A 14967-nucleotide genomic window follows, 5' to 3' on the forward strand; every position below is an offset into this window, starting at 1 on the left:
CTGTTAGTGTCATTGCCTTTTCAATTGCGCATTATGCCAAAAAAAAAAGGAATTTATAGGGGATTTCTTAGGGAGATTCAGCATGGATGCCACTTTCTCCAGGTCACCTACCTCCCTAAATTATCCATACTGGCTTTGAATGTTTAAGAATGTTGCTGGCTCTGGATCCCTGAAGCTTATGTAGGAAGTTATGCAGTTTCATGGTGTATTGATTGCTTTTAGTTTCTTATCAAGGCCAAGTTTGCACACAATTAGCCCATAGGGGTTCCATGCTTTGTAGCTCTCGACTGATTGGGCTAGTCTGAAAACAGTTGAATCCACACCTGATCAGGGGAACCAGAGAGAAAGGAAACCCAGAACCAAACCATACAGTAGAGCGCTCTTTCCTCAAATCTGATCAAGAGAGCATTTCCTTATAAAATATAACTATGATAACAATCCTGCCTCAGTACTAGGTGGGGGCTGGATTATATGACTTCCTGAAGTCCCCTCAGCCCTACATTATGATTCTTTTACTCTAATTACCCAAAATACTACAATAATGCAACTACATGCTAGAGCATTTGGGACTATCACATAGAATGCTGATGTATTTTCTTAAATAGGCCTGGGACTCAGCTGTCTGGGAGTGTCAATACAATAATGATTAACTAAGGGATAGTTTATAACAGATTAGAATAAATGCAAAATAAAGAAGCATCATAGTGCAATTTCTAATTAGCTTCACCTGGATGAATATGCCTATTTGCTTGGCAGCTGAGAATGAGAAAGAAAACCATGTCCTTAGCTCAGAGGATTTTAAGCCTTGTACACAGTGCTTGGTGTTACAATTTATACTACACATCACAGTTATTCTACCATGAGCTGTACCTACTTACACCTAAACTCAGCCCTTATTTTGTGGTCATGGACCTGCCTGACATGAGCAAAGCTCTCTGCCAGTTGTAGGACGAGGACTCGTTTTTCAATTTACAAGAGGAAACCTGATTTTATTTCTTAATCCATAGACTATTTCATCAGGGAGCTGCAGCAAGGAGAATATCCTGCGCCTGCTGCCTGAATAGGGAAGATGCTTTTCAGCCAAAACTCGTGTTATTTTAGTCTATCTGAAAAAACAAACACGTAAATGACTCCAATGGCTTTATCCATGCTAGCTAAACTCCAATAAGCATCTCCTGCCACACTGGAGCTATAAAGAATGGAACTACAGGATCCAGCAGAATATATGTCAGTGTTTCTCAAAGTGGTCTGCGGATCCACTCTGAGGGTACATCTACACTAGCCCCCTAGTTCAAACTAGGGAGGCTAATGAGGGTGACCGAAATTGCTAATGAAGCACAGGATTTAAATATCCTATGCTTGATTAGCATAATCCTGGCCGGTCGCCATTTTGGAAACTGACTAGCCCGAAGTAACTGCCCGCATCTACACATGACAGAGAAGTGGGATTCCAAGATAAACCCCTTAGTTTGAATTAACTGTTAAACCTCATTCCACGAGGTGGACTACGAGGTGGACCTCATTCCAAAGTATGGACCACTTTGAGAAACACTAATATATGAGGACAGAAATCACTGTGGAAAGAGAAAGAAGTTGTAAACTATGTCACTCTCTTTACAAAACTTTGTAGACAAGTCTACATACAGAAGTAGCAGAATCATAGTAGTATTGACTACTATCAGAAACAAGATACTAGGCGAGGCAAACCTTGGGGCTATCTGAAACCTGTTCATAACTTACTTAACCTACATCAACATATGCCATCTTTGTATCAATGGAAGAAAGAGCACACAGCTATTTATACCAGTTTAATTTAATCTATTTTACATCACATCTTTCATTAACCTGATAGAATTTTGCATATAGTTAAGCCCCAAGCTGATAATGGACTATGATTTTGGATAAATATAGCTCTTTTCCTGCTTGCTAAACATCTATGAACAGATTGTAGTTTCCTGTCGAAGGGCGTGCCCCGTGTCGGGATGCCGCCCGGGCTCGGGGTAAACTCCAGCCCTCCCTGGCCTAGTTCTCCCAAAGTACAATGCCCCTGGTTTAGGGGAAATACGGCCCTCCAGCCTAGTTCCAAAGTACAATGCCCCTGCGGTCTCTGCTAGTGGCATGCAGAATGGTAGGGGAGGTAGGGGGACCCAGGCCCTCCCACTCCACCAGGTCTCAGCCCAGGGCCCTGATGGCAGCGAAGGTTTTCACTTCCTGGTCGGCGGGGATGCCTGCCGGAACACACCGACCTCCTGGAGGTTTTTCCTCCACCCTGGGCTGTCTCCTACCTCTTCCCTTGCTGGGTCGGGCCCTCTGCAGGTTACTCCTGGGCTTCTCCTGGAGCGAGACTCCTGCAGGGGTTGGTTGGACTCCTGAGGCAGCAGCAATGGCGGACTGGGGTCAGGTGGTGGTTTGGGCTGTTTCGGAACTCCTCGCCGTGACCCTGCCTCTTTGGCCACACCCCTCCTGTCTGCCTGCTTGTCCGGGTATTTATCCCCGGCCTGCAGCCTGAGCATGCTCTGCAGGGCTGTGGGGGTAGGGCCTCTTCAGCCACCTGGGCCAGGTGGACTCCTTAGGCTTGAGTGCGGGTGGGTGCCACCCCACACATTTCCTTTAATTTGTTCCTTATGTGACAATTCTCTTATTTTATTTTATGGATTGCTTGTGAATATTCAAAATGTGAGCTTTGTTAGTTAGTTATAGCTGTTCAGATAAATCACATGATATTGTATCTGTTCCTCAACTGGAGGAGCTCAAACTATAAGTATGCAAATTCCTATTTTGGCTTCCTTGTATAGTTGCTTTTGAAATTTGCTTTCTGTAAATAGGTTTGCTTGTAAAGCAACTAGTATACAAATAGAAAGAAAAACCTAAAGGGGCATAAATGCAGTCAAAGGAAATTATTATAAAAATCCAAATACTTGTAAAATAATTTTTTACATTTTTACCCAGCTTTAATATTAGAAACATCACTCTCTTCCTCAATCTGAAGGCTAGCGCACCTTAAAAAGCCAGAAACTGTTTTGTTACACTTGTAGACCCCCTCGGCTCAAGTAAAGTTTCACTGGTATAAGCGAGAATATTAGTTCCACTGAAATTAATTGAAATACTCTGAGATGTTCATTCCACTTCATTATGGACATGTCTACACAACAGGAAGTCCAGGAAAGAACATTCTTCCTCTGACTTCCCTTACTCCTAGTAAAATGAGGGTTACAAGAGTCAGAGTAAGAAGTCTTCCAGCTTGACATTATTTTGATATTATGTTGAAATAATGGCTTGCTGTATAGATGCGGACTATATCATTTCGGAATAATGTCAGTTATTCTGAAATAACACTGCTGTGTAGATGTACCCTAAGACACAGATTAACTTAATCATTTCACTGGGACTAGTAATATGCTTAAAGCTACTATGCATGGGTACGTCTACACTAGCCCCCTAGTTCGAACTAGGTAGGCTAATGAGGGCAACCGAAATTGCTAATGAAATGTGGGATTTAAATATCCCGCGCTTGATTAGCATATTCCCAGCCAGTCGCCATTTTGGAAACTAACTAGCCCGAAGTAACTGCCCGCGTCTACATGCGGTAGAGAAGCGGGATTCCGAGATAAACCCCTTAGTTCAAATTAACTGTTACTCCTCGTGGAATGGGGTTTAACAGTTAATTTTAACGAAGGGGTTTATCTCAGAATTCCGCTTCTCTACCGCATGTAGATGCGGGCATTTACTTCAGGCTAGTCAGTTTCCAAAATGGCAACCGGATGGGAATATGCTAATCAAGCACGGGATATTTATATCCCGCGCTTCATTAGGAATTTCGGTCACCCTCATTAGCCTGCCTAGTTCGAACTAGGGGGCTAGTGTAGACGTACCCCATGTGCTTAGGTTCCTTGTTGAACTGGGGCCTATCAGCAGAATTTTTTTATAACCACAAAAGACAAAAAAGACTAGCTTCCCAGTTCAGAGCTGAATAAAATGCACTGCCAAATGCTTTGATCACTGTGATATTTTTAGAGTATGTCTTTCCAATTCTTTCATTTGAACTTTTCATTCCATTTTCTCCTTAACATACATATATTGACTTTCCAGAAATACACTGTGCATTGTTCTGCATCACTTGCCATGTATGTTACCTTTCAGAGGTGCTCTGATAGTGGCTCAGTTGTTTGTGTGCAATTCTCTTGGGAGTGAGGAAGGACAGAAAGACCATTGTCATATTTTAAGAAACAGCGCTAGTTGTAATTTGTTGTTATGGCAACAATTTCTTTCTTTAAGTTGCTCAGTGTTAGTCCTTGTTCATGTAGCTAACAGCTTGAGATCCTACCTCTTCTCTGATTCAAACAGGGATTTGTCAAGGTTGCAATGAGTTAACTTATCTCCTAATTCTATTCATTCTCTGCAGTCAAGTAACTATCATGTTTGTCAATCATCCCAATTTCATTCCTCTTCTGATCTCTGTTTCTAAATAATAAAATAATCTTATGTATTTATCCAGCATCTTTCATTCAATACCTCAAAGTACTTTAAAAACAGATAATTCAGTCTCACTATGACAGCTACACTTCTCATTCTCACTGCACAATAGGGGAAGCTGAAGCCAAGTACCGGTAACTTAACCAAGCTTATATAGTGAATCATTGGCAAGGCTGTGACTAAAACCCAGTAGCCCTGACTCCCAGCCCTGTGCTCTAACCACTAGATTCACTGGAATGCAAGAAACAGGCATAAATACTCAACATCCTCAATAATAAGTCTGCCTGCTGTACAGCCCAATGCTTTTTTTGTTGAAGTGAGTTTGCTCTGACATACCAGAGTGTTGGCATGACAGTATAAAGCTACTCCAAGAGGATATTGAGCTCTGCCAGCCCCCTCATCACTGGTAAAGAGAGAAAGCTGTTCGTGCAAGCTGTTTGATTCACAATGGTTTGTAAATACACAGTCATTTGGATCAGACGGTTACAATCCATACTAAAAGCAACTGCTCAGTCCAACATCTTTTGCTAATATTTGTTTTTTTTACAGTCCATCTTGTCACAACACAAGAATATTATTTCTACACTGTTCCAAACCCAACAATGGGAACTCTTCTGCTTCCTTTCTGCTTTAAATATTTGGTCCTCTACAGCCTAGAAGACCCTACAACAGTGTTTCTTAAACTCTGTTCCATGGAACATGGATATGCCACGAGGTGTGCCGCAGAGAACAACAGATTAAAATGGCCACCCATAAAGGGGCAGGCAACCTTTTTTTGCTCACCAAAAAATCCCTGGTGTTCCTCATAAAAAAAATTATTGTTTGGTGTTCCTCAGTTTTAAAAAGTTTAAGAAACACTGCCCTACAATGACTGGTGAAGTAGTGAAAAGATAACATCACGAGTCAAAAGAATGAAAACAGACCCACTGAGAGGGGAAGAAATTTTTAGTCAGACTACAGTATTTAACATTCTTTGTTTTTTGTTTCTTTGTTTTTAAACGTCTATTTAAGGTTAAAGACTAATTGTTTGGAGAAAAGATGTCTTTTAAAAGATTCATCACCCCAATCCCTTGAATTAAAGTGTGAGATTAGATGATCTTTTGAGACATAAAATGGGTTCCCCATCAAAACTAGAGAAGGCCAGAATATCCCTGATATTTCTCATGCAAAAACACAAAACAAAAAATCCTAACAAACAAAAATGTTTCATGTCTTCTTTATCCCCCGTAAAGAAATCCAGAAGGTCACAAGATCATTTTTAATCATTTGCCAATTACCTATAATTACTTCCCAAGGACATATAACCAGTTGCAGAACTGGGAGTAGAGCCCCAATACACTTTCAGGACTATCAGATAATAAGGCTATCTTTTCTCCTTTAAACCAAGTTCCAAAGCAGGTGCCTCATTTTAAGGTAGTGAGAAGAGCCCACCTGTTATTTCTTATGAGGATATTAGAAAGCATATATAATTGTTAATTTGTGAGGGTTATTTTAATTTTTTTCGGAGTAACACAGCACCTGGAAATTGATGCATTAGTCCCTTTCATCTGAAGATCTCATTACAATTTACACACTTTAATTAAGCCTTATCAGCTCCCTCTGCATAAGATATTTTCATTCCTATATTACAGAGCTGTGTCTACATTGGCACCCCTTTCTGGAAAAGGGATGCTAATGAGACCAGTCGGAATTGCAAATGCCGTGGGGGATTTAAATATCCCCTGCGGCATTTGCATAAACATGGCTGCCGCTTTTTTCTGGCTCGGGAAAAGCACCAGTCGACGGGATCTTGCGGAAAATAAGCCCTTTTCCGGAAGATCCCTTATTCCTACTTGAAATTCAGACAGGAAGTCTCTGTAACTGAGGGCGCGTCTACACAGCACCTTAAAGTCAAAATAAGCTACGCAATATCTTATTTCGATGCTATTTCGAAATAGCTTATTTTGAAATTTGGTGCGTCTACGCAGCTACAAAATTTTGAAAGTAGGAATAAGGGATCTTCCGGAAAAGGGCTTGAAAGTAGGAATAAGGGATCTACCAGAAAAGGGCTTATTTTCCGCAAGATCCCGTCTAGACTGGCGCTTTTCTTTGGCAAAACCCCGAGCCAGAAAAAAGCGGCAGCCATGTTCATGCAAATGCTGCGGGGGATATTTAAATCCCCTGCGGCATTTGCAATTCCGACTGGTCTCATTAGCATCCCTTTTCTGGAAAGGGGTGCCAATGTAGACACAGCCCAGATGTATAAATTAGAGAACAGCTAGGTAAACAGTTCACTCAAGGTAACAATGAATTAGTGGTAAACATGGAAACAGAACCAATCATTTCTGTCTCTCCACTCCCTAATCTCAACCAATATCATCTATTTCCCACACATACTAAATATTATACACTTCTCATGAGGCAGATTTTGCCACAGCTTAATATTAAAATTTTCTTTTGGTCACTAATCCTTCTCCATGTCTTTAAGGAGTCAATGGTGAAAAGAGAAGAGAGATTTGTTCTTACTAAAAGCCCAATTTGTTATTGCTGAAGGGTATCTTCCAAAAAGATATATTCAGTTTACCTGGCACAAAATACTTCCTGGCAAATGCGTGGTAATATTTTTTCCTTGGAAACTTACTGGATCTTTCTTGAGATCAAAGTCTACTGCAGAATCTGCTGCCAGTGTCATACATGCAATCAATGCATGTTGGGATAACCTTGTTATTTTTATCTGCTGTTCTCTTAAGAATTGAGAGACAAAGCAATTTCTTGAGAAAGTGCCTAAATACTTTTGAGTCTTTAATAATAAAATAGTTTTATCTTCTGATCCATTATGACCTCTTGCATCAGCACCTTGTAGGATTAAACTTGTACTTCCCATGTCGGATAAACTGAGTTCCAGCCAATTCACTCTGCGATGGAAGAATTCTTAGAGAAGATTTTTAAAACCATGAAGGCCTACTCAGCCCCATTCTCTGCCCAAACCAGCTGGGAATCACAATCTAACTCCCTCTCTGCAACCTAGGTCTGGAGCATTACTTTTTAGGGATAGTGCATTTGCAGTCTGGTCCTCTCAAGGAGTTGCAAGAGAGTGGAGCATGCTCAGGGAGGGCAGATTCTTCTAGCTACTAAATTCTAATATATTTTAGTGAGAATGTACAAATTTTTCAAAGGCTTATAACTTGTCCACATTTGATAGGCTTTTAACAGAAGGAGCAAAAGGCATATCCCTAACACAATGGCCACCCTGCCATATTTCAAGTCTGTGCCAAAGCAGGGAACCAATAGCATTTCCCAAATAAAAGGCTGCTAGAATATTTTAGCACATGCAAAGCAACATATTTTCCTTAACTTGGTTCTCAAAATCAGCTTACCCATTTGGCCAAAACTTTCCAATGATTTTCAGCCTAACACAGACATCCAGCATGGGAAATTTCAGTAGTTTGGCAAAGTTATAAGCAACTGAAAATAGAGTTTTACAATGCAGTGTCAGGAAACCTTAGCAATGGTCTATAGAATAAGGCTTACTTGAGTACACTTAACATACAATGAAAACAATGCAGCCCTCCTCACTGATACCCTCCATACACCCTACTTCACTAGGAAAAAAAGACATGTTCTTATCATGCTACTTAACATGTAGTAACTCATATGATGTAAAATCCTAGAGAAGACAAGACAGTTTTAACTTTGAAGTGAAACAGCTAGAACTAAACTGTAGATTCTACATGGTAAGAAAACATATTTTCCTAGTGCACACAGTCCATGAACCTTAAGAGGGGATGTGAGGTTTACACACCCATGAGACCAACTCAATAGAGAACTAGCAGTTCCTGTCTTTCATCTGATTCATATTGTCCAGCCTCTCCTAGATAAACTACTTAACCCCAAACCAGTGATGATAAACACGGTGGAAAAAATTCAAAAGCAAACATAGATATGCTGTATCTGTTTTGTGGGTAAATACAGGACTTCTGTTTCCATGGTTGTCTTCCATCCTGGTTCTGTGGCCCCTCAGGAATCAACTGATGGGCCCCTTCAAGGAGTCAGGAGCACATGTGTGTGGCTGGCATGGTTCCTGGGTGTCCCCAATGCCTTCCCCTCCTGTAACTAAAGGGAACCCCTGGGTGCATGGCTACATGCTGGATGCAAGCCCTTTTCTGCCTTCTCCTCCTCCTGATGTTTTCACTGCCCATCCCCACACATCTCTTCCACTATGCACTCCTTGTCTATGGCTCCACAAAATCACAAGACTTCCTTCTGGCACTGGCCAATGTGGCCTTTCATTCATTCAGACAGGAAGTCTCTGTAACTGAGGGCGCATCTACACAGCACCCTAAAGTCGAAATAAGCTACGCAATATCTTATTTCGATGCTATTTCGAAATAGCTTATTTTGAAATTTGGTGCGTCTACGCAGCTACAAAATTTTGAAATAACGCACTATTGTGAGACATCCCTTAACCCTTGTGGAACGAAGGTTACAGAGATGCCGAAATAGCACACCCGTTATTTTGAAAAATATTTCGACATAACGAGCAGCTTAAGACGTATCCTAAAATAGCCGAGCACTGTAGAGGCACTCTGAGGGGCATTCATTTGGTCCCTCATCTGTGCATGCATTTGGGCAAAGTTTCTCTAGGCAACATCCACTGAATTCTTGGATTTCTTCATGAATCAGTGAGCTTTGTCTCGCATTCTCTACTCTAAGTCCTCCTTTTTGTAAACAGACTGCTCAATGCAACAAACTCTACTCACAGGACTTCAAGCTGGGAACTTGCTGCTTTATTTAACGGCATCACACCTTGGGAAATGAACTTCCACTGACTAAAACAGCAAGTAAGGGAGCATGGCTACATCCCATAGTACTCTGGGTAACCCAGTTAATGCTGTCATGACTACATCACAGTGGATCTTTTTGACCCTTGAATCACCATCTTGCCACCATTTTTTTCATTTCTTTGTCCTATGTCATCAATAGTTTTGTGTATTTTGTGGCCCACCCTCTTTACTTGATGGTAATAGTCCTGTTGTTGTCTTGGTGGACTCTGCTCACCAACCCAAAACTCAGAGTGGTATTAATTTAACATACAAACCCCTAATAACCAAAAGGAAAAAAATAAATAGGACAGCAGGTTTTAGCCTCTGAGAATCTCATATTTTCAGGCAATCTTTAAATTCACTGGCATTATCAGCACTGGGATGCAAATATTAGTAACAGCTATTACAGATATATATTAGCCAATGTACATGTGCTAAAATCTAATCCAAGTCAAAAGTAGATGCCTTGCAAAACAAACTACAAATACAATATTTCTTTGTTACAGGGCCATAAACAAGGATTGTATCAGTTCTGAGACTTTTTCCATCCATTGTACACACTGCAGTTTCACCAATATTACAGAGGTAGAATAAAGGAGGGGAGAATTTGGTTATGTGCTTAGTGAGGTACCACATAGATCCAGTACTCTATGTTTATGCCTCATGTCTATACATGTCAGATTGCCCTCTGCTGGATGAATTAACTTTACCTTCATGATGAATATCTTGGGGAGTACAATTATGAATTGAGCACTATAGAACTGTTACAGTCCAGTGCATCAAACTGAAATAGCTGATTGACTTTCTGAGATGTTTCTCAAGGCGATCAAAGATCCTTTCACAGCAATACATGTAAAGATTCTGTGATAAATGAAAAGCTATTTTTAAAAAAGGAAAGGAATGAAGAAAAGGAGTAGTGGAAAGGCTAATTTATTTACAGTAAGGTTATGTTTCAGTGACTGCGTATTGTTGGAAATATTTTAATAGATTATGGTGATTTTTAAAAAATGTAGTAACGTTTGCATTTCTGTGCAACAGAGCAATAAAGAGGGTCAATTTACAGATCTGAAGGTATAGCAATGCTGCCCACATAGCTAAAGAAAGATATACTAGTAGAACAAAACTGTTTTGCAGCAAAACCAGACAGTGAGAAAATACAGTTGATATTATTGTATGCTACATTGCTAAGCACACCAAACACACATATTGGCACAGTAAATTCTAAATCCACAGACAAAACTTCAACTGACATAAGTAGGTCTGATTCTTCTTTCCATGGCCCTTTGTGAAGTCATTTGCATCAATATAAAGTAGGAGTGAGGAATTTTTTTGGGTTGGGGGCCACTAACCCATGGAAAAATCAATCAAGGGCTGCACACAAGTGACAAGCAAACAAACAAACAAAAAAACCACCAACCCCTCACCGACGTGGCCCCTGACGGAGATGGAGAAAGACATTCCCCATGTTCCCCTCCCACACCAGAGCCTAGAGGCAGCCAGCCTAGTAGATTTTGTGTGCTCCAGTCTTGCGGTGGGACAACAAGGCAGCTGGAGCACCAGTGCGGGCTCCCCAGTGCTGGGGAGGGAGTCCTGAGTCTCAAGGGCCAGATCGAGGCAAGCCAGGGGCCACATCTGGCCCCCTAGGGCCTGAGGTTCCCCACCCCTGTTTTAAAGGGAACATAAAACACTAGCTATCTGATCTGGTAACACTGTGGAAAGTAGTTTTAGAAAACATAACTGACTTCACAAGGTGCAATGCCTGTAGTAGTGCTAAACTTACAGGTAACTTGTAGATAAGACAGCTCCTTCCCTATTAAACAATGTTTTGTGATATATCTGGAACATAAAATGTTCTTAATTTTCTGTATCAGAGGGGTAGCCATGTTAGTGTGAATCTGCAAAAGCAACGAGGAGTCCTGTGGCACCTTACAGACCAGTGGTCCCCAACGTGGTGCCCGTGGACGCCATGGCGCCCACTGGGCCATTTATGGGTGCCCGCGGAGCAATCCGGACTGGCCCCGCCCCCGGGGTCCTGGCACATGCCGGTGCCGGCCCTAGGCATGCGGTGCCTGGGCGGCCCCTGCCCGGGGTCGCAGCACATGCCGGTGCTGGCCCTGGCCCCGGGTGCGTGGCACATGCCGGTGCCGGCCCTGGGCACATGGCGCCTGGGCAGCCCCTGCCCGGGGTTGCAGCACATGCTGGTGCCGGTCCTGGGCGCGCAGCACATGCTTGGCTCCGCCCCCAGGCACGTAGCCTGTGAGCGACCCCGCCCCCGGACGCACAGTGCATGAGCGGCCCCGCCCCCAGGCGCCTGGCAGCCCCAAAACGTTGGGGACCACTGTTATAGACTAACAGATTTATTGGAGCATAAGCTTTTGAAAGCAAAGTTCCACTTTGTCAGATGCATGTAGTGGAAATTCCAGAGGCAGGTATAAATATACAGGCATAAGAAAAGTGTACCAACCAAGAGTAAGGCTAGAGATAACAAGGTTAATTCAGTCAAGCAGGATGAGGCCCACTTCTAGCAGCTGATGTGGAGATGTGAACACCAAGCTGATGTGAACACCAAGAGAGGAGAAACTGCTTTTGTAGCTGGCTAGCCATTCACGGTCTTTGTTTAATCCTAAACTGATGGTGTCAAATTTGTAGATGAACTGTAACTCAGCAGTTTCTCTTTAGAGTCTGTTCTTGAAGTTTTTTGTTGCAGGATGGTTACCTTTAAATCTGCTACTGTGTGTCCAGGGAGATTGAAGTGTTCTCCTACAGGTTTTTGTATACAGCCACTCCCCGAGTTATGAACAAATTACGGACCAACACTTGGTCTGTAACTCAAAGTGTTCGTAACTCGGATCCAATAGAGTTACATGGCGACTATGCTGTTCATAAGCGCAGATCGCCGTTCGTAATTCAGATCCGCATTTACGACCGCTTTGGTAGTAGGTGCGGATGGTCGTAAGTGGAGGTTGTTGTAACTCCGGGAGCAGCTGTATTACCATTCCAGCTATCTAATTTGTCTATTTTTTCTTTTATGTAGGGACTGTCCAGTTTGGCTGATGTATATAGCAGAGGGGCATTGCTTGCACATGATGGCAGATGTGCAGGTGAATGAACCTGTGATGGTGTGGCTGATCTGGTTAGGTCCTGTAATAGTGTCGCTGGTGTAGATATGTGGGCAGAGTTGGCACTGAGGTTTGTTGCAGGTATTGGTTCCTGAGTTAGAGTTACTGTGGTGCGGTGTATAGTTGCTGATGAGAATTTGCTTCAGGTTGGCGGCTTGTCTGTGGGCGAGGACTGGCCTGCTTCCCAAGGCCTGTGAAAGTGAGGGATTATTGTCCAGGATGGGTTGTAGATCACTGATGATGCGTTGGAGAGGTTTTAGCTGAGGACTGTAGGGGTGTGTCTAAACTACATGGCTCCATCAATGGAGCCATGTAGATTAGGCTGATCGGCAGAGGGAAATGAAGCCGCGATTTAAATAATCGTGGCTTCATTTAAATTTAAATGGCTGCTGTGCTCTGCCGTCCAGCTGATGATCAGCTGTTTGTCGGCAGATCGGGGCAGTCTGGACACGCCACGGTCGACAAGGAAGCCTTTGTTGACTGCGCAGGTATGCCTCATGAAACTAGGTCCTCCGCCTGGGTCCTCCGCGGCTTTGCTCTGCGTCTCCCTGGTCTCCTGGGGGCAGAGCCCCCAGCAGACCAGGGAGACGCAGAGCAAAGCCGCGGAGCAGCTTTTCTCGCCCCAGAGGACACGGGCGGCGGGACTGCGGCACGTCTGGGCGGTCCCGCCGCCCGCGTCCTCCGGGGCGAGAAAAGCCCCGTTCGTAAGTACAGATCCGACATAAGTCGGATCCGCGTAACCTGGGGACTGCCTGTAGTGCAATTTCTTTATCATGAAATCTTACCTTACAAATATAGAATTATGTACAAAAAAATCTGCATTCAATAATAAAACAATATAAATCTTTAGAGTCCACTCAGTACTACTTCTTGTTCAGCCAATCACTCAGACAAACAAGTCTGGTTACAATTTGCAGGAGATAAAGCTGCCCAGTTCAATGTCATCTTTTGGTTCTGGACATCCAACACTCCAGTCATCTGATGAAGTGGGCTGTGCCCACGAAATATCATGATGCCATTTACATGTTTTGTTAGTCTTTAAAGTGCTACCAGGCTATTTGTTGTTTTTTAAGTTTATCTGAAAATGAGAAAAGGCATCCATGTAGCACTGCTGTAGCTGGTATTGCAAGATACTTATGTGTCAGATGCACTGAAGATTCATATGCCCCTTCGTGCTTCAGCCACCATTCCAGAGGACATGCATCTGTGCTGATGATGGTTTCTGCTTGACAGTGGTCTCCAACCTTTTGGGGCTGCCGGGCGCCCGGGGCTGGCACCACGCATGTGCTGCGTGCCTGGGGCAGGGGCCACCCATGCGCCACATGCCCGAGGCTGGTACCGCGCATGCGCTGTGCACCCGGAGCGGGGCAGGGCTGGCCCAGATCGTTTGACGGGCGCACATAAATGCCCCGGCGGGCACCACGTTGGGGACCACTGCTGCTTGGTAACAATCCAAAGCAATGTGGACTGATGCATGCTCATTGTCATCATCTGAGTCATTTTCATCATCTGGGGCCATTTGGCGGAAAAAAACCCTTTTGCGTAAGATCCCTTATTCCTCAAAAAATGAGGTTTACAGGCTCTTGCACAAAAGGGTTTTTTTCTGACAAATGGCCCTGTCTACACAAGGCTTTTTATTGTAAAAACTGCTTCCGCAAAAAGGATTGAAAGCGATGCAAATGAGAGCATGATATATGCAAATTAGCACCCATTAGCACCTCTTTTGCAAAATACCCACAGTGTAGACGTAACCTAAGAGATGGGGAGCTGACACTCAGGGGCTCTGGAGTGGAGCTAGTAGTGGGGGGCTGCAGGGTAGGGCTGACACTAGTGGGCTTGGGTTAGGGCTAATATTGGGAACTGGGGGCTGGCCCAGGGGGGCTCTGGGATGTTGGGTACAGGGGGCTTTGGAAACAGGAGACTGGCACTGGGGCAGGGTCAGGTGGTGGGAAGCTCTAAGGGGCAGGGCTGGCACTGAGGCATTTGGGATGGGGGGCTGGTACTGGGGGACTCTGAGGGTGGGAGGCTGGCACTGAAGGGGTTGGGTGCAGGGGATTCTGAGGTCAGTGGCTGGTGCTAGAGGGTAGTGAAGGGGTGGGGGATTCTAGGGATTAGGACTGGCACTGGGGGGCTCTGGAGCCAGGGCGTACCCCAGCACTGGCTTCTAGAGCCACCGTGAACAGCTGTCTTCAGCTGTGGCAGTGGCCCACCACATATAATGAATATGCAAATATTCAAATAAACTGTTACCGGTCTGCCAAAAGTTTGTGAATGGGTTTGCCAGTCCATGGTATAAAAAAGGTTGGGAACCACTGCTTTAGGGCATAAACCAGTCACTGAGGGATGGTGATTAGGACGAAACTTTTTCAATGGCCAGGTTATTCCATAATTGTCCACTGTGAGGTGTCTTGCTCTGTCCTCTGAAGCATTTGGAGTGGATGGGCCACTGGTTTGGTCTGCTGTTTGATTTCTTATAGTCCAGTTCCATGAAATTGTATGAAAATAAGAGAACGAATGAAGTGATTGAGTTTATTCCATTTTGATTGACGAAGATACCAAATGCAATCAAAAAC

The sequence above is a fragment of the Pelodiscus sinensis genome, chromosome 11 (assembly GCF_049634645.1).
Source record: "Pelodiscus sinensis isolate JC-2024 chromosome 11, ASM4963464v1, whole genome shotgun sequence".
Taxonomy (NCBI): Eukaryota; Metazoa; Chordata; order Testudines; family Trionychidae; genus Pelodiscus; species Pelodiscus sinensis.